The sequence below is a fragment of the Zosterops lateralis genome (genome assembly GCF_965231275.1).
Source record: "Zosterops lateralis genome assembly, chromosome: 2".
Classification (NCBI taxonomy): domain Eukaryota; kingdom Metazoa; phylum Chordata; class Aves; order Passeriformes; family Zosteropidae; genus Zosterops; species Zosterops lateralis.
The window spans coordinates 56,956,982-56,977,063 of record NC_139763.1 but is presented as its reverse complement, the minus strand read 5'-3'; positions in this window follow the sequence as shown (position 1 = coordinate 56,977,063).

The following is a 20,082-nucleotide window of genomic DNA, read 5'->3' as shown; positions in this document are numbered from 1 at the left end:
TTCTTCCAAAGCCCATCGCCTAGATCATGCTAATGAGTGCACAGCACAAAGTCATCAATATCCATGGATATATCTGTATGTGTGGATAAAATCATGCCTTCATCTGTGCCATGGAGGTCTACTGATTCAAACTCATACTTTCTGGTCCTTATTTCTACAACCAGATTGGGAAGCTTATTGCTTTCCAATGTCACTTCCAGTCAGATGCCATTTCCAGTTCAAGAATTTGCAAGAAACTACACCTGAATCTTGAGTCTTGTGAGTAGGGCAAATGAGAGATGACTCAGAGAGGCCTGAGAGTTTTGGTCACGTGCAAGGTGACGCAATACGTTTTTGGTTTTTTTGAAACTACATTTCCTTCCAGTTTTGAGCTTTCCAGTACAAGAAAGACATTGACATACTGAGGTCACCAGCCAGTGAGGGGACTTCAGCACTTGGAGTACGAGGAGGGACTGTGATTCAGCCTTGAGAAGAACAACTCATGAAGAGACCTTGCTGTTGCCTATAACTTCCTCATAGCAGGGAACGGAGAGTATGGGGCAAGCTCTTCTCAGAAATGTACAGAAGAGGCACAGGACACAATTTGGAATACTGAAAAATATTATTAGAGAGAAGGAAAATTTCTTATTGTGAGAATGATCAAATATGGGACCAGGCTGCGCAGAGGGGTTGTGGATTCTCCATCTGTGGAGGTACTCAAATCCTCACTGAATATGGCCCTTAGCCACCTGCTTAATTTGCCTTGATTTGAGCAGGAGCAGGATGGCCTCAAGAAATCCCTTCCAATATAGCTTACTTTATGGTTTTGCATTTCTATAGAGTGGGAATATAAAATTGCAGAGAAAGTAAATTCTAAAACATGTGTCGAACTGAGGAAACAAACATTTTATTTGAACAAATGCTATGTTTGTTCCTTGGTTTTATGACCTATTTAACCTGTTCAGAGTGGAGAAATTGGCAAGTGCTATCTTAGCCAGGAGTTAAGTTATTGGATTGATTACCCAGCGGGTATGGCCACACAGTTCATGCTGCGTCATGCAGGGTTATCAGCAGCACAAAGGATTGTCCAAAATGTCTGAAAGGTCAGACAACATGAAAGATACAGGGCAGCTAATCAGCAATTACAAGTTGCTGCAGGTCAACATCTTGTGTGCCTGTGTGTTCAGCCTATAGTGAATGCACCAGGGAATGAATGAACTAAAAGTAACCACCACTTGCAGGGGCTAAATGTTTACGCAGACGGTGGCAGTAAATTAGCTTCTGGCTAGCTGACATGGCAAATTATCACCTTCATATCCCAACCTAGTCTCCTTTTTCTCCTTTTCTTCCTGTGTTGCTTTTGTTGCTCCTACCATTCACTATTCTCTTTCCCCTGTAGTTATTTTTATTTTATTTATGAGCTTTTTTCTTTTCTTCCAGTTCTCTATTAAATCTCAAAATTCTTTCAGGTGCCCTTTGTAACTTTCCATTCTTCCCAGTAGTTCCCCAGATAATCTGTTACCTAAATTATCACTCTGTATTTGGTTTTCCTCTTGCTTAATCTGATTGTGAGTTCTTCAGGATAGATATTGGACTGATTATGTTGAATATTATTGAATTTATTAAAGAAAAGAAACTTGTTCAAAGTATTTAGGCATGCGTTTGTCAAGTACCATGCAAATGCATAACAATAGCTGTGATTAATACTAATAATATTACTGTTGTCATGGTTAATAATAAGTGTGATCAATACCAATATAAATATAATTTGTCACTAGTGCAGTTGTTCAATGAAGATGGTTTTGATAATAATAAACACTGTCACCAAATATTCTTCTTGATTATAGAGGAGTCATCCTAGTAATTTGCCTTGCTCATAATTTACCTGATGTAGGTAAAATATTAGATGGTTCAGTAATTATTAATGTACTTCAAGCTACTCCTTTATTGAGAGGAATAATTACTGCTTGCTTCCATGTGTCACTCAATTTGCACTGCAGCATGGACATGAACATATGAGAATGTGCATATTCAAGAGGGGCTCACTGAACTCTTGGGATTTTATTTTCTAGTGTTTTAATGGCTTAGTCCTGTAAGGTACATATTTTTAAATTATATAATTTTCTCTTTAAGAAATCTGCAGTCAGAAAAGTGCTGGCCCTGACTATGATCTAGAAGGTTGTAAATTACTACATTAAGTTTATTATGTCAAAAATAAAAGTGGGGAGAGTATTAAATAAAAACCTTATACACCTTTTGGTTTACTTTTCTCAGGGTATCAGTTCATGGCTAGCATGGCAAGCATTCTGTGCTAGATGAACTTTTGCTCTGACTATGCAGCAACTTGTATGTGCATGGGGAGCATGAGATCCCTTTGGGTAGACACCCCAGAAATCAGCCAGCAGCTGTACCTGAGTGGGACATAATGAGAGGAGTGTGGAAAATACCCTAACTCGAAATAGCTAAAGGGCTTATGTGTTGGGCTTTCCTTCTGGTGGAATGGAGCAATGGATATGAATTGTCAAGGAGAAGGGGGTTAAGCCTTGTCCTGGGTTGCAGTGTAGGATGTACACAAAGTATTTATTCTATCACCATCTTCATGAACTGTTCAAACCAGGTGGGCTAGTGTTTTCCCGAGCCCCCTGCTTTTTCTGCTAATGGCATTAATGCCTTTGGGGTGTTTTCTGCTAATGACTTTTGGGGTGTCTCCTGCTAATGACCCATGAGTCACAGGTAACTCCCTCCAGGGGTTATCTCTGTTAATGGGCCATCAAGGACCCATTTCACACTTCTCACGCTATTGTGAGATGCTCTGCCCAGGGGGAGGAGCCAAGCATTCTCACCTGGATATAAGCTGGTATGTGGGACAGTGCAAGGGCACTTATCCACTGGATTCCCAGAGGAGCAGAGCTACCAGACCTTTCTACAGGATCACTGCTTCAGGAAGAGCACCTCACCTGGACTGCTTCCACCATCCTGCTCAGGTTGTATTCTGACTCTGTCAGTGATCCTTTGTGTTATTGTATTTATTTTATTTTACTTTTACCTTTTTACCTTTCTTCTTATTAAATTATATCTCTGACTTGGAGCCTCTCATTCATTTTGCTTTCAAACCACAACAAGCCTCTACCTTCCTCAACTGAAATATGCATTATTGGCACTGCTTTAAAAAGAGCGAGTGACCCACCATGTCCTCAGTTTGGTGTTAACTGCAAATCTGTGTAGGGCATTTTTTATCTGCCTGACTAGGCTGAAAAATGCAGTTTGTGAATCTTCCTAAAGTACAGGCCTCAGAGTGCTGTTCAGCAGCTCAGCTGTATTCAGACGTTTATAACAAATAAGACTTCACACACCTGGGAAGCATTAATATTACCAGCCAAGATCTTGCCAGGAATAGAACTTTGAGTTCTACTTTTGTCTAACGAGTGTCTTTTGCACCACTTGTCTCAAGAGTTGTGGCTCAGCCACTGATGTTATCAGCTATAATGAGTTAATTAAGTAAAACCAGCCTAGATGTATTTTATAACGTTTTAAACCAAAATTACTTTCACATTCTCCCTTATAAAATTTGATAATAATTTATAGAAAACCCAGCAATTAAAAAAAAAAAATTCTATATATTTTTAAAAATGGTTCTACTAAGAGGTTTAAATTACTGTTTCATAATGTTTGGTTTGTTTTGAAGCCCTAGCTTCACATTTCATGCATATTACAGTGCAAAGTGGTTTTAATTAGAGTAAATAAGTACATCACATTTTAAAAATATATAGAAAAGGTTAAAATTTATTTTAAATTCTTAGCAAAGGAACTAAATAGTCCTGTGGGAGGGGAATTCAAAAATTTGAAAGCACAGCTCCACTCCAAATACAAGTCAAAGCCAAATATCTGGCATGTCCCTGAATTATGGATTAGCAAAATAAATATTTTTCTTTTTCTCTGAGTTTGCCTTCCTTTGTGTTCTTAAAAAAACAAACCAAAAAAACCACTCCAAAAATCCCAAACCCTTTTGTAAGTCTTTGGAACTTTTATGTTTGGACAAGAGAAAAAGGAGGCGTATGCACCCAGAGACTTGACAACGATGGACAGTAACTGGTAGATACAATGAAACATTAATTAGATAATCACTTTGCTTTATTTTGAATGTTTGTGCCATCTCAGAAATCTCAATGTGCTATGGTAATTAGATAGACTTTCTGCATAAATTAGGCTATATTAAGACAGTTCATGTGGATAACAATTTCTTCATAGACTTGATTCATGATCACTTCCATTTTAATTAATTTATTTTTATGTAAGTGATAAGAAAGTCATGCAACTGCACCCCCGCAGTGTGGACCTGGGAGCCTTATGCTGAAGTGTTTTTCAATACAGAGGTAAGTTAATTCCAGGCAGACTGAATTTACATAATAAGTGCATTTTTTTTGTACATGTGCAAAAAGAACTCATTTTTTATTATAATATGACTCACAAACATTCCCAAAGGGAAGAAATCTGTTATTGCCTTGTATACTCGTTCTTATACTTGGTAATCATTGCATGAACAAACATATGCGCCAAAAAAAAATCCTGTCTCTTGGATTATAAGCAGTAATTATCTCTGCTTAATATATCTGTCACACTGTTGGTACCCATCTGATGGAGAATGCTTGTGTGCTGCTTTGCATTCATTCAGGCTTTCAGTAATTTTTTGAATACTTGAGTAAATTCAGTAAAGCTCAGCTGTGTGTGAAATATTAGAGAGTGCTACAGATCTGCTTGATTATATCAGTCAATACCACATCAGAGATTTGCAATTTATGCACTGCAAATGGATAGTGCCAGTATGCTCCCTAACCGAAACAGGTCATGACTTCTACTCTGCTCTACTCAAAATTATTTGGCACTTACATGTTTGTTTTCCCACCGTAATAATTATCATGCAATAAGGGTAATTATTTTTAATTCTAGGATGACTTGTCATGAACTTGATCTGCAAACTTGAAAGAGGCACAAGACAGAGCTTCCCACTGGTGGTTTACCAGGCTGTCTAGGGACAAGTTCCACTGGCATCCAGAGAATCTCCAAGAAGGTGTGTCATGAAGTGGACAGCAGCATGTGTTAAGGTTAAGATTCCCAGAGGAATTTGTGGTAGCAGAACCTAGCTTTTAGGTACATTGCATCCCTGCCTGAGTTCTCAGGAATTAGATACACAAGCATGGGAGCCTTACTTTTTACCAATGAGACACTGACAAATTAACCACAGGAAAGCAGAGAAGAAATGCTGGTGGTAGAAATAATTTTTCATATTTCCAAGAAATTAAAAACCTTTTATGAGACTGCCAGAGGTACTTATCTTCAACTGGGACCTCAATCTCTTTTAAAGTGGGGCTAGAGACTTGTACCAAGGTATGATCATAAAATTTCCCTGGGGTGAATATCTCTCCTTTTTTTCATATGTTCTGTGGTTACCGTGCACACTTGAGATGGGAGGAATTTGTTGAATACCTATCACTCTATGAGTAGTTCTAAGAGTGCTTCAAATGAAAACTTTGATCATCTGATGAATTGCAATGTCAAAAGCCTTCAGCACAGCTTGTTATCTGGGGATCTTGAAGATCTACCAACTCTTTGAGAATGCAAACACCTCTGGGGACATGAGAAGGGGTTAGCATGTCAGTGCTAGAACTGGAAAAATATCAGGCACATTAGCCATAGAAAGACTTCTATAGATGGAAAATGTAGACAGTTCACTAATCTGTGGGGTTTTTGGGTTGTTTGTTATTGTTCCATTTAGCCCATCTATTTTTCTGACATGTTGAGCTCAGTAAGACTATAAAAGTGGTTAGGAAGGGAGGAAAAAGTAATTCCTCTTGAGATAGTCCTTATGTTCAGAAAGCATTTGGAAGAAAAACATGAAAGAAGAACTCATAAAAATATTCTGCTCAGATTTACTCATTCCATATGTCTGAAAGTGTATGGTTCACAATGTGCACACCTAGAAGCTGTGATGTACTGACCATTACAGTGCAGTCTCACTACATCAGAAAAGAAATTTGAAGCTAACTTCTCAGTTTCAATTACTGATTTTCACTGTCTTTAAAGAAATCAGAGATTCTCCATATTTAAGTGCAAAACTGATTATCTTTCTTATAAATCATTCAGTTTCTTGCAAACTCTTGAAAAGGTTGAAACTGATGGGTTTCTGTGCTATGTATACAAAAAAGACATCTTGGCAAATATGAGTCCATTGCATTTTGAAGGTGAAGAGTGCATGTTAGAGCTAAGTTCTCTTAGCCTCAGAATTTTTATTCTTTATGTTACAAACTACCACCAATAGAAAGAGGGAAGGTTATTCCTCATTAAATAAAATTCATAATCAGTCTAAGATCTATTTTTCCTGCTCTGTTCCAGGGGAATTTTTTAGATCAAATCCGTTCAGTTGGTTTCTATCTTCTGAAAGTAAACACTAGTTCTTATTGTAATTACCTGTGTCAGTGAAAGAATGTTCCTATACACTTAAATTTCTACTGCTTATACTGTACCAGTTTCCAGTATTCAAAAAGACTAGGGTCTGTTGAAATAGTTTACTGTGGTCATCTTCTTCAAAAGCTTAGGAATTCAATGTATGATGTGGGCAGTTCTGTATGAGTTACTTGGATGTCAAAGAACAGTCCTGGACATTTATTTCTGTAGGCAATAGCCTCAGTGGACAAAGTTGGTTAATATTCAGGGGCTTAAAAGAGAAATCCGGGTGAAGAGACACTGCACTGGATCTCTTTCCGTCTGGCCAGGTCTTAGGGAGGCTCCCTGTTCAGTAAGGGATCCACTAGTTGTCATGTCAGTTAACTCTCTATTCCCTTACAGCTTAATTATTCTTGCTATACTGTATGTAAAACAGTTGAATTAGAGAAAATTCCCATGGTGAAGAGTTGAGTTGAAGCTGCAGGTTAACAAAAGCCTTTTCTTCTTACATTATCTTTTAATCTGTTGTATAAATGTCACAAGCAGGATCCCCTTTATTTAACAGGAAGACAGGTGATGTGATACACTATTCTTCAGCTAGAAACAGGAGTAGCAGATATTGATTGATTCAAGTATGACTCTCATTATGGAGACCCAGCATGAGAGCTGTAACAGGATGGGAGGGCAAAGACATTGGGACCTTTGATGAGATGTGACAAAAATGATAATACTGAAAGAAGCCAGAACTGGTATCTTTGCCTATTGCTGCGACTGGCTGGGCTCATGTAATATTTCACTAAACACAAAAATTAATTATGAGTTTCAATGTTTTTGTTTTTGACAGAAGCAATAGCAAGTACTCTGAACATTGCCTGGCTTTATCCAGTGTGAAACTGACTGACAGAGTCAGAAATTGCTTCTGCAAGAGCATTGATTTTATTCTCAGATGACTCATCACCAATACCCCAACATTGTACAAGCAAGTTAGTCTCTCTGTCTCAAATATCCTACCTGTGGGTTCCACTGCAGCTGCTTTTGCTTTCATGATAATATAAACAGCAAATTTTACTGTTTTGCTATATTTAAAGCCAGATGCTTGGCCCACTTAACCCCAGGCAAACATTGCAATTCCTCCCTTTTCAGATTTTAGTATTTAGTTGCTGACTGAAGCACCAGGGTTTAGAATCATTGCTGTTACACAGCACCACATTTCCTGTACAAGCCCTTTTATGTCTTTTATACTTACATATCATAGAAACATATCCAGTCTGCTGCAGAAAATATGAATTGTAATCTAAAATACATGCATGAAACATTAAAAATTAAAAAGCTCTGTGGTAGAAAAATAATTCCCTGTTTGCAAGTGTAATTTGGTATTATGAACAGAAGGATAGTGACAAAATAATGACATTACCTTTTGAATCAGAAATTACCAATTATGATCAGTTCTGTTGTGTTTAGTAGTGGAACAATTCCTGAGTGTTTGTTTACAAGATGTATAAATATTTGCATCTCTTTTTTTTCATCCTCATTGACCTCTTATTTTTTCTGGCAAGGGAGTTACAGCATTCTGTATGACACAGAAATTATGTATGATGCTCACTTTGAGGCTAATGCTAGTTCACAACAAAATACCTGCTGGCCAGAACTTTTCATAGAGAGCTTTTCATATCTAAGTTCTGTTGTGCGATTTCCATCTTTCATTGCAGTGCTCTGATACCTTCTGTGCTACAAAATCCATCTGGTTTCTGTGTAAATATCAAAAAACAATTGGGTGGACTTTGACTTCTATTCCATAGGACATTATAGTTTTAATTAAAAATGTCTCTCATTCTGAGGCTTTGGAAATGTTTGTTTTATTTTTTCTCCTGGCAGTGAGTTCTCTGTTCTTTCTGTGGCACTTACAAGTTCTCATTTTGTTCTGTGTTTACTTTTTCATTGAGGATTCTATGAGATCATTCAGTGTCACCCACCCTTCTAGCCAAAGGCAACAATTGGCAACTCAGAGTTGCTTCATCATAATCGACAGTTGTGTTTTCCAAACTAGGTGACTATTACTGCTAATAGAGAAAGTCAGCAAAACCCAAACCCTGTAAAATATAAAGTGGAAACCTGTTTCAAGTCTAGTAAAAAAAGCCAGGAAATCCCCCAAAATAAAAAAACCCTCAATCAAACAAAAAAACCCAGAACACTTCCCACAAAAAAATACCAACTAGCTGTGGCTACTGCACATGCAACATAAACCTAATAAAATATGCTCCAGTTATTCTCCATAACCTGAGAATTACCATCATTGTTCCTAGTTGTGAATAAGGGTAACAAACTTCATGAAAATTCTTTGTCAGCTAGTCACATTATATTAGAGCTGGAACAGTCTATATGACTGCACTGACCTTCAACAAACTAAAACATAACTCTTTAAAAAAAGAAGATTTAATCACTCTGTAGAAGTGAAGAAATGATAAGTACAGTCCCTAAAAAAATTAGCTCTCTTAGTGTATACATGCCTGGTCACTGACTACACTCCATGTACACTACATTTGCACTTTGGAAATGCTCAAAACCTTGTTATAGAAAAACACCTTATATGTAAACTAATTTATCATCAACATCTAAACAGTTTCATCAGTCAATTATTATTGGTCCAGATGTAACTATTAAAAAAAAAAAAAAAGGAGTCATGTAGAAAGAAAAGTGTTAAAAATTGTACACACACTTCTCCTTTTCATAGAATCATAGATTCACATATGATTGCAGAATCACAGGATGGCTGAGTTAATAAAACACCTGTGAAGAGCACCTAGTCCAACTGGCCTGTTCAAAGCAGACTGAGGTAAGTTGCTCAGGGCCATGTCCCACTGGGCTTTGGGCATCTTCAAGCATGGAGACTACAACCTCCCTGTGCAACCTGCATCTCCATTATAGTGAAGAATTTTTTCTTCATATGTTTAATTGCCATTTTCTGTATTTCAATTCATGCCTGTTGTCTCTTGTCCTGTCCATGAGCAGCACTGAGGTTTTGTCTCTGTCTTCCTTACTCCTCTTAAGAGGTATTTGTAAGTGTGGGTAGATAGGATCCTCCTGAGTCTTTGCCAGGCTGAGCAGTCCCAGCTATCTCTGCCTTTCCTGGCAGGACAGGTGCTCCAGTAGGTCCATCATCTTCATGCTCCCTTAACAAACTCAGTCCTGTCTCCCGGTCCATGTGTCTCCTCGTACTGAGGAAATGGACCCAGCAGTTCAAATATGGTGCCAGTAGGTAGTTTTATGTTGTTCTTTGCTTATTTGATTTTATATTGGTGTTGTGGTTACTCTTCCAATATTTTTCTGCATTCTAAGATGAATGATTTAATTCTGTATGTGTGTGGAATGTACAGTCTGCTGTCAAAATTCTGAACCCATTGTTGGAAGAAGTATGATCATAACAATTGTTTTTTTCTTCTGTACTCTAGGAGCTGTTTGCAATCTTGTTTATTTACTTGCTAACAAATGCTACACCTTGCTTTTTTGTCTCTAGTCTGCAAGGTCTCATTATAGCTGAACTTATTTTAGGTGGTATTTTTATCTATGTCTTTTTTTTCTTATTTTTTACCCCTAAACTTGCTTTTATCAAGCTTTGTGTCTGGAAGTTGATTTTAGCCTTCCAGTTTCTAGATTTCCAGTGCCTGTCCATTTTCTTGTCACTCTGGTCTCATAATCCCTTTACAGGGGTATTCCTAGCTCAAGATCCTTGCTGCATACCAGGCCCATATTCTGCTGCACTCCATCGTTATGTCAGTGACATGAATGTTTCACTTTGCAGGAACAACTACCTGTTAATTACTGTCTTTATAAAATTTTTCTTGAAGCATAGAGAGATTAATAAAAGGAAAATGAATTAGGTTTATCCAAATGCTACATTTAAACAAACTAGAGGAAAAGCAAGAGACTGGTCAAAATTATTTCAAGCAAGGCAAGCCTGACAATCTTTAGTCCTAAGGAGTAGCAAACTCACTTTAAATCCTGTTTTTAGTACTACTAACAGTACCAATACTACATGAATTCCACTTCAGAGGATCCAGAAGGTATTTCTGTATCTTGGGGAAATTTATAAAGGGCGAAAAAAGAATCTGAAAAGTTGAGAAAGGAATATAAGTACGTGATTTTTCTCTAGTCTTGAATCAAAGTTTCCAATGTGTTCTGAAGTGCTGGCTTGCTGAGAGTGTGAAGAAGTTGTTGTTGTGACATTTAGTGAGCAAGCATCCATAACTGAAAGCTCAATCTTGATTTCTTTTCTTTTAAGGCAGAACTTGAAGGACTGAAAAATCAACAAGTCTCGCTTAATCAAATTGGCAATGTCAACAGAAAAGACTTAGGCATTGTATTTGATAAATGTATAAATCATGAGCGGCAAAATGTACATATAGTTGGAGAAAATGTAAAAAAGCTGTTGTTTTGAAAGTAATGTAGCCTGAAGCAGCCATCTCAACAGGGCTGTTGTCAAATAACAGTCTGCAGTGAATTAATTACTCAGCTAAGTATGCCAACATACTTATAAGAGTGGTCTTTTGTGCATCTGTTCCAGGACACTCAGTGGAAAACTTAATAGAAACATCTCCAGTAGCAATCCAAGATCCATATACTGATAAGATTCATATGTTTCAACAGTGCAAGATAAAGGTGTCTTGGCCACACAGGTAAAGGAAATTAAACCTATTAACTCTTGGCTTCAGTCTCTTGCAGTCCACAAAATTCTTGCCTCTAAGTTCATAACTGAGAGCCAGTATTAAGGATGGATGAAAGGTGTGGGCTTCCACAACGCCATCAGAGAATTTTTGACTTACTGGCATTTTTCATGGTTAGGCTATGATTTCTTCTTTTGTGAGCAACTTTTCTTTGCAATCAGCTGATGAGCCTGTCAGCAGATGAGGCCTAACGAGATTCTTTGAACCAGACTGCAGGCTTCTCTAATGACTACCATTTGTCCTTAGCTAGTGATCCTTTCAAAAATTCGTTTTGTGTGCTGCACCTAATCTACCTTCTTGACAGCTCCAAGCGCCTAAATGAGCAGAACTTTTCTCTCCTGAGACTGAAACGGAACCTTTGTTTACATGTAACCTTATAAAAGCATTAATCAGAAAACTTAAAGGGGGTTATTTCCTATTCATATAGGAAAAAAAAAATCTTGTGTGTGATCTTATTGGCAAAATCCAAAAACAGGGTTGGAGAATGTTATGGATCTGATATTCAGTAGCAGAATTCTTTTTCCTGATGGAATGGGAAAGAATTTATTGCCTTAGCTGCTGTTGACTTACCTGACATGCTGTTGGCTACAGTATTTTCATGGGTCATTTCAAAGTGAATAGTAAATTTCTCCTAAGACTGTGGTTTTTGGGTGACTTTTTATTTTTCAGAAATCTTCCCTCTCTCTGAATAAGCACCCAAGTTTATTTATGAAATGGAAATTCTTATATTTCCTTTTTCTGAATCAGGCCTCTTTTACATTACAGAGTCAAAGAAACTAACTTGTTAATATTTTTGGTTGAAAGTGAGAATAGATTAAGAAATCCTGCAGATTTATCTCTGTGTAGAATTTATTTTGCTGTCTGGAAAGATTTACCCATCACCATATTCTTGCCATATTTTGAAGTGTTTTTCCATTAAAATTTTTTCCTACTCTCAAAAGGCAATTACATTTTATTGTTATTTCTAGTATTGTAAGAATACCGAAAGAATTCCAATAAAATATTGTCTGCTCTGCAAATAGAAACTTCCATTAAAAAAAAAACAAACTTGAGAACTCTTGTTCTGTTATAGTTACAGTCAGCTTTGTCTTCTACTAGAGTTAATTTAGCATTTAGAGGGCAACCTCTCAGTGTGTACAAGTACACAGAAAGAAAATCTGACAAGGAATGAAATTCCAGACTCTGGCACAGCTGTACTGAATGCCTCTTCTGTTCTGCCAGACCAGTTTAGCTATCTTGCTTTTTCTTCTGTGCACTCTGAGAAGCCTAAATCTAATTAAACAACAGACAAAAACTAGACATGCGATTGATCTGTGAGAGGAGAAAGGGGAATAAATTAGCATTGAAAAGTTTAAACTAAAAGTAATTTCAGTGTGTTTATCAGATTGGCATTTGAGGAAATCAGTTTGTTTTGGAACCCATTTTTACATTTAGCCAAGAGAAAATCCACCATTTCCCCCCCACCATGCTTTGTCCTTTCAAAAGCAGAAATCAAATGCTCTTGGTATGCCTTCAGCATTTATCCTACAGAAAAACAAAAATAAAAGCTTCGTAATGTCCCATTTTCTTGTCCTAGTCTTGTACCTAATATTCTTCCACAAGAAACATACCCTTGTCAAGACCTTTTTATTCAGCTACATTTTATGCAGTTTCTCTTCATGAAGTACCACCTGGGCTCTTAAATTTGGCTTTGGCAGAGCACTTTAAATGCTGTGATAAGGTGTATCTAACCCATTAAAAGGCCAAGTCTGAGTTTCATGATTCTTACTCAGAAAGGGAGAATGAGATTAGAAGGAGCTTGAACTGCCATTTATATTATCACATTGTCATATTCAAAATACATTTAATATCAATCTTATTATGAGTGTAGTCTGCAGCATTATCTTTAGAGATTGCACAAACAGGCATAGAGTGCATTTCATGGTCTATTTTTAAAGGGGCTTTTATTCCATATCTGCTTAATGAGTATCTGCTCTGACTCAAAGCACATTAACATGCAAATAAGAACATAAATCTTGAGGAGAAGGAAACGCAACAGAAACTTGGCTGTAAATGAACAAAGTTCAACAATCAGTCAAATATGTGATATTACTCAATATTTGGTGCATCACATCTGCTTCTAATCTCTCTAATCTCAGCATGTTCAATGTCTCCAGAGCTTTTATTTGACTCAGTGATTACATGATCAGAGATGTCATGGTATGCAGCTAGGCAGTACAAATGAGCACTGGGTAGGGATGCTGTTAGGGCTGTGGTAAATCACACTTTTCAAAATGTTTGATAATATGCCCTTGTAGTGTCATAATCTCAGTGTCAAATACTATCAATTCTTCAAAGCTATGAGGCATGATATATTGCCTCTGCCTTCCCTTGTTTCTTTTAGAATAGGATCTCTTGCAGACCTTGCAGGCTTTCTTCAGATGCTTATGCACAGCAGGATCTTCTAGTGCCTCTGGTAAGTTACATGGCCACTGGTATTATATAATTTTTAAAAACGCACACTTAGTTATTTTTCCAGGGATTCATAATTCATTTAGAGGTGGATGCAGAGCACAAATTATCATTCATATGGAGGAAACATAAAAGAATATATTATTCTTCTGTCCTTAAAAGGAAAAAGATTCTGGTTTTAGTTTATTCTGAGGTTATGTAAAAATTGTCTGGAAATTGAGGTAAAAGGACATTATTCTCTCCCTCTGAGGAAAGGAAGATGCAAGGCATGTGGTGCAACTGTAACAACAAGATATTAACAAGGCTGAATTACATATACAATTGATGAATCATACTGGAAAGTGGTGCAGTCTGCTACTGAGTATCATGGCGGCACTGGCCTTTGATACCAAAGGGATCTGAGGATACTGAGCTACACTGCACAGACACCTTTGATTTAGGGGAATTTTTCTTAACACCACTATTTCTTTAATCTCCTGAAGAATATAAATTTTTTTTCCTGAGAAATTTTATAATGCATTACTCTAGGCCATATTTTAGTGTACATGATTTTACTTTGAAATGCTTTTTTTTTTTTTAATGAAATTACAAAATCAGAAACTAGAGTCAATACAGTGACAAAATGATCACTACTAGCATATTGAGACTATAAATATCTCCATTCAGAAGAAGGAAAATGTTATTTTTTTCTGGTGGTAATCCCTACTCTAACATACTACACGAATTAGATACACTTGTGAGTACAGAAGGAGGGTGAGTTGTGACTAAGGAGGCTGTCAAGATGTAGAATACTTGGAGGGATGTCCATGGTAGGATGAAATATCAAAATTTATAGATAGGTGCATAGAGAAGAGTAGGAGACCCTTGTGGTCATATAGTTAAGATTTCCACTGTAAGCGATAAATAACTTCTGCAAATTTTCTCTACTGGTAATCAGAGAATAAAAGTATATATCCTACAACAATCCAACATGATCTACAAATTTTGATTTGACTCATGAAAATATAATAAATTTTGAAGTGAATGGGATAGCACTCATCAGACTGTATGCTATACTTCAAAAACACTTTTGAGGGCTGAATATTTACTATTAATTTTTGGTATAGATAAGCTCTCAACCTACTCACTAGCCTGTTGAATTTTATATGTGTGAGTCCCACTACGCCTTCCATAGTTTCCAGCCCAACTGGTTTTTTTCTTCTGCAGGGTGTTTCTGTGATGTAGTCTCTCTCTCTCTGCTATTTCTTCATAGAAGTGGGAACTCAAGATCTACCTGTCTTAGACCTACAGATCAATCATTCTACAGATTTTCTAACAGATTTGTCTTGTGAGTTTAAAGGCACTGACACCATATGGGGTTATATGGGTTTGTGGAAGAGTAGAGATTTGCCTTAGTAGTTTGGAGAATAAAGTAATAGCATGAAACTGTCAGGGGCGGGGAGGGGGAGGTTTAGATATCAGGAAAAAATTCTTCACCCAGAGGGTGGTTGGGCACTGGAACAGCTCCCCAGTGAAGTGGTCACAGCACCAAGCCTGACAGACTTCAAGAAGCATTTGGAAAATGCTCTCAGGCATGTGTTATTACTCTGGGGCTGTCCTGTAAAGGGTCTGGAGTTGGACTTCAATGGGCCTTCTAGGTCCCTTCCAACTCAGAACAATAACTCTTCTATAGAAAATTTAAAAGTAGCAAAGTATCTCTAATCTCTAAAATAAAGAGGATGATTTATCTTGAAGTAATAGTTTTATTTATATCTTCACAGAATCACACAATTTTTAGGTTTGGAAATGACCTCTGGAGATCATTGAGTTCAACCCTCCTGCCAAGGCAAGGTCACACAGAGCAGATTATACAGGAGCACATACAGGTGGGTTTTGAATATCTCCAGAGAGGGAAACTCCATGACTTCCTTCAGCAGCCTGTTCCAGTGCTCTGCCACCCTCAGTGTAAAGAAGTTCTTCCTCATGTTGAGGTGGAACTTCTTGTGGTTTACTTTATGGCCTTTGTTCCATATTATTGCCCAGCATTATGTTGCTGGGCAGCGTTGAAAAGACTCTGGCATCCTCCATTTGGGAACAGCCTTTGAGATATTCATGTATTGATGAGATCCTTTCTCAGTATTTAGATTAAACAGGCCCAACTCTCACAGTCTCTTCTCATAAAAGGCCCGTCATGATCTTTTTGGCCCCTGCTGGGCCCTCAGAAGTAGCTCTTTGTCCTTGAACTGTGTAGCCCAGAACTGGGCACAGCACTCACTCCAGGTGTGGGCTCACTGGGGCCAGGCAGAAGGCGCTCTCACCTCTCTTGACCTGCTGGCCACAGGCCCTCAAGGCACTTCAGGACACCACAGCCCCCCTGGACACAACAGCCTTGCCAGCTCATGGTCAGTTTGCCATCCACCAACACCCCCAGGTCCTTCCCAGCAGAGCTGCTCTCCAGTAGGTCACCCCCAGCCTGTGCTGGTTATTCCTCCCCAGGGGCAGAACCCAACACTGGCCTTTGCTGAACCTCATTCTGTTTCTGTCTGCCCAATTCTCCAGCCTATCAAGGTCCCATTCAACGGCAGTGCAGCCTCCAGGTGTGTCAGACACTCCCCCAGCTTCATGTCATCAGCAAACTTGCTGAGGCCACATTCTATCCCTTCATCCAGGTCATTGATAAACAAGTTGAATAAGGCTGTACCCAGTATTTATCTTTGGGGAATGCCACTGACTACAGGCCTCCAGCTGGATTCTACTCTGCTGATCATGACCCTCTGAGCTCTGCCATTCAGCCAGTTCTGGATCTAACTCCATATCCATTCACTTAATCCACATTTCCTGAGCTTGCATAAGAGGATATTATGGGAAACATTGTCAAAAACATTGCTGAAAGTTGAGGTAGGCAAGGTCCACTGTTCTCCCCTCATTGTCCCATCCTACAATGTTGTCATAGAAGGTTATCAGATGGGTCAAGCAGGATTTTCCCTTGGTGAATCCATGCTGACTACTTCTTATGACCTTATCTTCTATCTTTTTCTATCTAGTGTCAGTGTGGGAATTCAAGATAAGCCTCTACAATTAAGCACCAGAATCTCAGATTGAAAATTTTTAGAGTGTTCAAGTTTAGCTGTAATTGGAGATTATGATGATGGAAAGGTACATTTGCAGTATAGCTAAATCCACATTGAAAATTAAGAAAGTAATATGAAAGCCAATGCAAAAATTGAATAATTTTGGTATTTTTTCCTCCTTCTAGTCAATATTTTATCTTTTGGTTTCTTAGATTTCCAGGTGTCCTTTCTTGCTTTCCTATGTACTGAATAAGTAGTGGTGACTTGTATTGTCTGGCTCATCACACAGAATGAAAAAAAAACCAAACAAAACAAAACCAAAAAAAGACATCACTGAAGTACTATTTTGGGATCTATTGCTTGTCACATAATGAGTAACTTGGTTGAAATGAAATGCTTTCATTATGAATGCTTTCCAGTCCTAGGATGTCCCTGCTTCATTATCTTATGTAAGACACGCTGAGATCAAATAAGCGTGGTGAGACCAAACAAATGTGATGTGATGCGTGCACCACTTTATTCTGAGATAAAGACTTCATTTCATATTTTAAAACATCCTCTTGTTACTATCTCTAGTACTATTTATTGGGGGATTTCATCAGGAAAAACAATTATAAAAAAAAAGGAATTTAGCTGCCTTTATTTCGTGTTTGCCTATAAGAGAGCCTCACCTTTCCTTAGGACAGTATGCTAAAGTCCTAAGGAAAGGTCCAGGATTATTGTGGACAGCTAATAGACCAAATAGTTTTGGAAAGCAAGAAGTCAAATGGGAAACTCAGTCTAACACATCAGATTCTGAACAGTCGTTATTTTAAGAGTGTGGATCTAATGAGGAGTAGAACAATAACATCCCTTAATTAAATGGACTGTTTCTGAAAATTAGAAGTCAGACATTAAAAGTAAATGGCATCCAGTTATGCATGTGTAATTTGCATACCTATTTCTTTCACTCAGTACAATTTTATGTCCTCCCTAGTGGAGGAATCATTAAACACTTTTTTTTTTTCTTCTTCAATTTGAAAATATTTTCTCTCTATGTATATTGCTATATTTAGGGTTTATTTTTCATTAATTTTTGAAAATCTGAAGTAAATCAGGGTGTCATTTTCACATGCATTAGAAAATAATAATGCAGTCATAGAATGGTATTTTCTCTTCACAGAGATATTAGGGGAAAATAATTAGAAAGAAGATTCTTTCTAAGGTACGTGTAGCATTTCTAATGCAAACTCACTTATTTTCCCTGCCCTTGCCATCGTTGACATTACCTCTGTGTTGAATAGAGGCATAAGTGGTTGCAGGAGTATGGTGCAGTTCAGGAAGCTGGTTGAAAAATAAGTATAAACAGAGAAAAATAATAATTGCAGGCAACACTTCCATAAGTATATAATACCATCTTTTGAGATGTTATCAGCCTATGACCTATGCTTCATTTCATCTTGGCAAAGGTAATAAGCTTTAATAAACTAGCTGATGTAGCTTGAATGGGAGACAGGCTTTCAAGCATGCAAATTTTCAGGATTTGAAGAAGAGCTTATGTGTCTGTTTTCTCTAACTGTGTCAACCAGTCTAATTAAAGAGGTTCTTCCTTCCTATAAGCGTGGCTGCACCTTTATCCTTAAAGACAGTTATCACAGGATTACTAGATTGATTCTCTAGCATGATAACAAATTCCTTCAAATATCCCAGGTTTTGCTAGGTACTGTGCTGATCTTCCAAGTCAGAGAGACACAGAGTGTTCAAACTGTAGATTCAGTTTAGTAAGCCTGAAGTGTCCCACTATTGCCTACAACTATTGCATAAGAATGCAGATTATAATAAATTTTTAATTTCTCTTCTATAAAGATCAAATATCTTGTACTTAAGTGGTTGAACACTCAAATTTTTTGGGCAGTACTGTTTCACAATAACATTGTGAAATTGTTTTTCTCACTGTTACCAAGTCTTTATGTGCATATAAATATATTTACTGCAAGAAGTAATTTTAATAAATCTTATAATTTCATTCAGTCTTTGAAAGGAGACATATTGTACAAAAAGAAAGTGTATGTATGTCCTTGGCAAATAATACCAACCTGGCAATAAATGGGTTTGAAGAAATAAAACAGAAAGAAGGATCATTAGGAAACCAGCAAGCTGTTAAAAGAACAGTCAGCCAGACACTGTCATAAAGATTTGAAATGCTGCAGCATCTTCTTTTATGGCACTTCTCATTCAGAAATGTCATGATGGTATGGAGAATGAAGGGTTATCTTTTATGATCTCTAGCTATTTAAAATAATGCAAACAAATAAATCCAAGGAATTGGAAAATATTTATTAGCCTTCAGGGACTTTGCAAGACTTTAGTTGAGATACTGAAGTGCTCTGTGTATCATAAGAGGTGATGAGAAGATCAGTGGCTATTAACCATATCCTGTAGATTTTAGTTCCTCAGAGAAATGTTAGCACAAATTCCACACAGATAACTTCCCAAGCAAAATCATAAGGTCCTGAGTTCTCTAAATGTAGCCAATGACTGATCATGCATTTAACATTACTGATTTGTCTAAGCATCTCACATGTTGAACTTTCTGCCATCTGCCTGTAAAGTTGTGGTGACTAAAACTTTTGCAGAGAAAGGGAGGAAAATTTTAAGACTCTCTTCCTTCTCCTTCATTTACCTCTGCTGCCAACTATTCTTTATCTGGGCAAATTTTGAAATGCTTCAGAGTGTGGAATTACTATATTCTTTTAATTTATAAAGATGTTGCTGTCCTCCACAATTTTGTCCTTGAAACACTTTGACCTAGGGAATATTTAAACTTCTATGAAACTCAAGCTACTATGTTAAGCTTAATAAATCTATTTTCCTACAGTGAGTATAACAAGCAAGAAAATAATCTGGGCTACATATTTCATAGCCAGGTTCAAGGATTTATTATAAATCAGGTTTGAAAAGATCATCTTGAAGAAGTAGAAACTATAGCCTATAAGCCTGTATCTGAAACACACACTACATTGTTCAGATTTAAAGTATTTTTTAAAAAGAAGAAAAGTTCCTAATGTATTTTTAATAGTAAGGTTTGTAATTTTTGACTACAATTTCTATTGATACCCAAATAGCTGTGGTGAGGTGGTCATGGCTGGCCACCAGCTGCCCACCAAACCACTCTATCAAGCCCCATCCATTAAAAAAATAGAGGAGAAAATACAACAAAAGCTCTTGCTTAGGATTCCCCTTCTTTATTAACTCTGTTATCCCAGTGGTGCTACTGCTGTGGCTGATAGGCTTAGTCTATCTTGGACCAAGCTGGCATTGATTGTTGGACATTCTTCTGACAGCTTCTCAGAGAAGCCACACCTGCAGGACCTCCCTCCCTTCCTTGCTTGATACTTTTCAAAGTTTATCTATGCTTAAAGTTCATTCTTTCATAAAAGAGAACAATCTAACATTTGTGA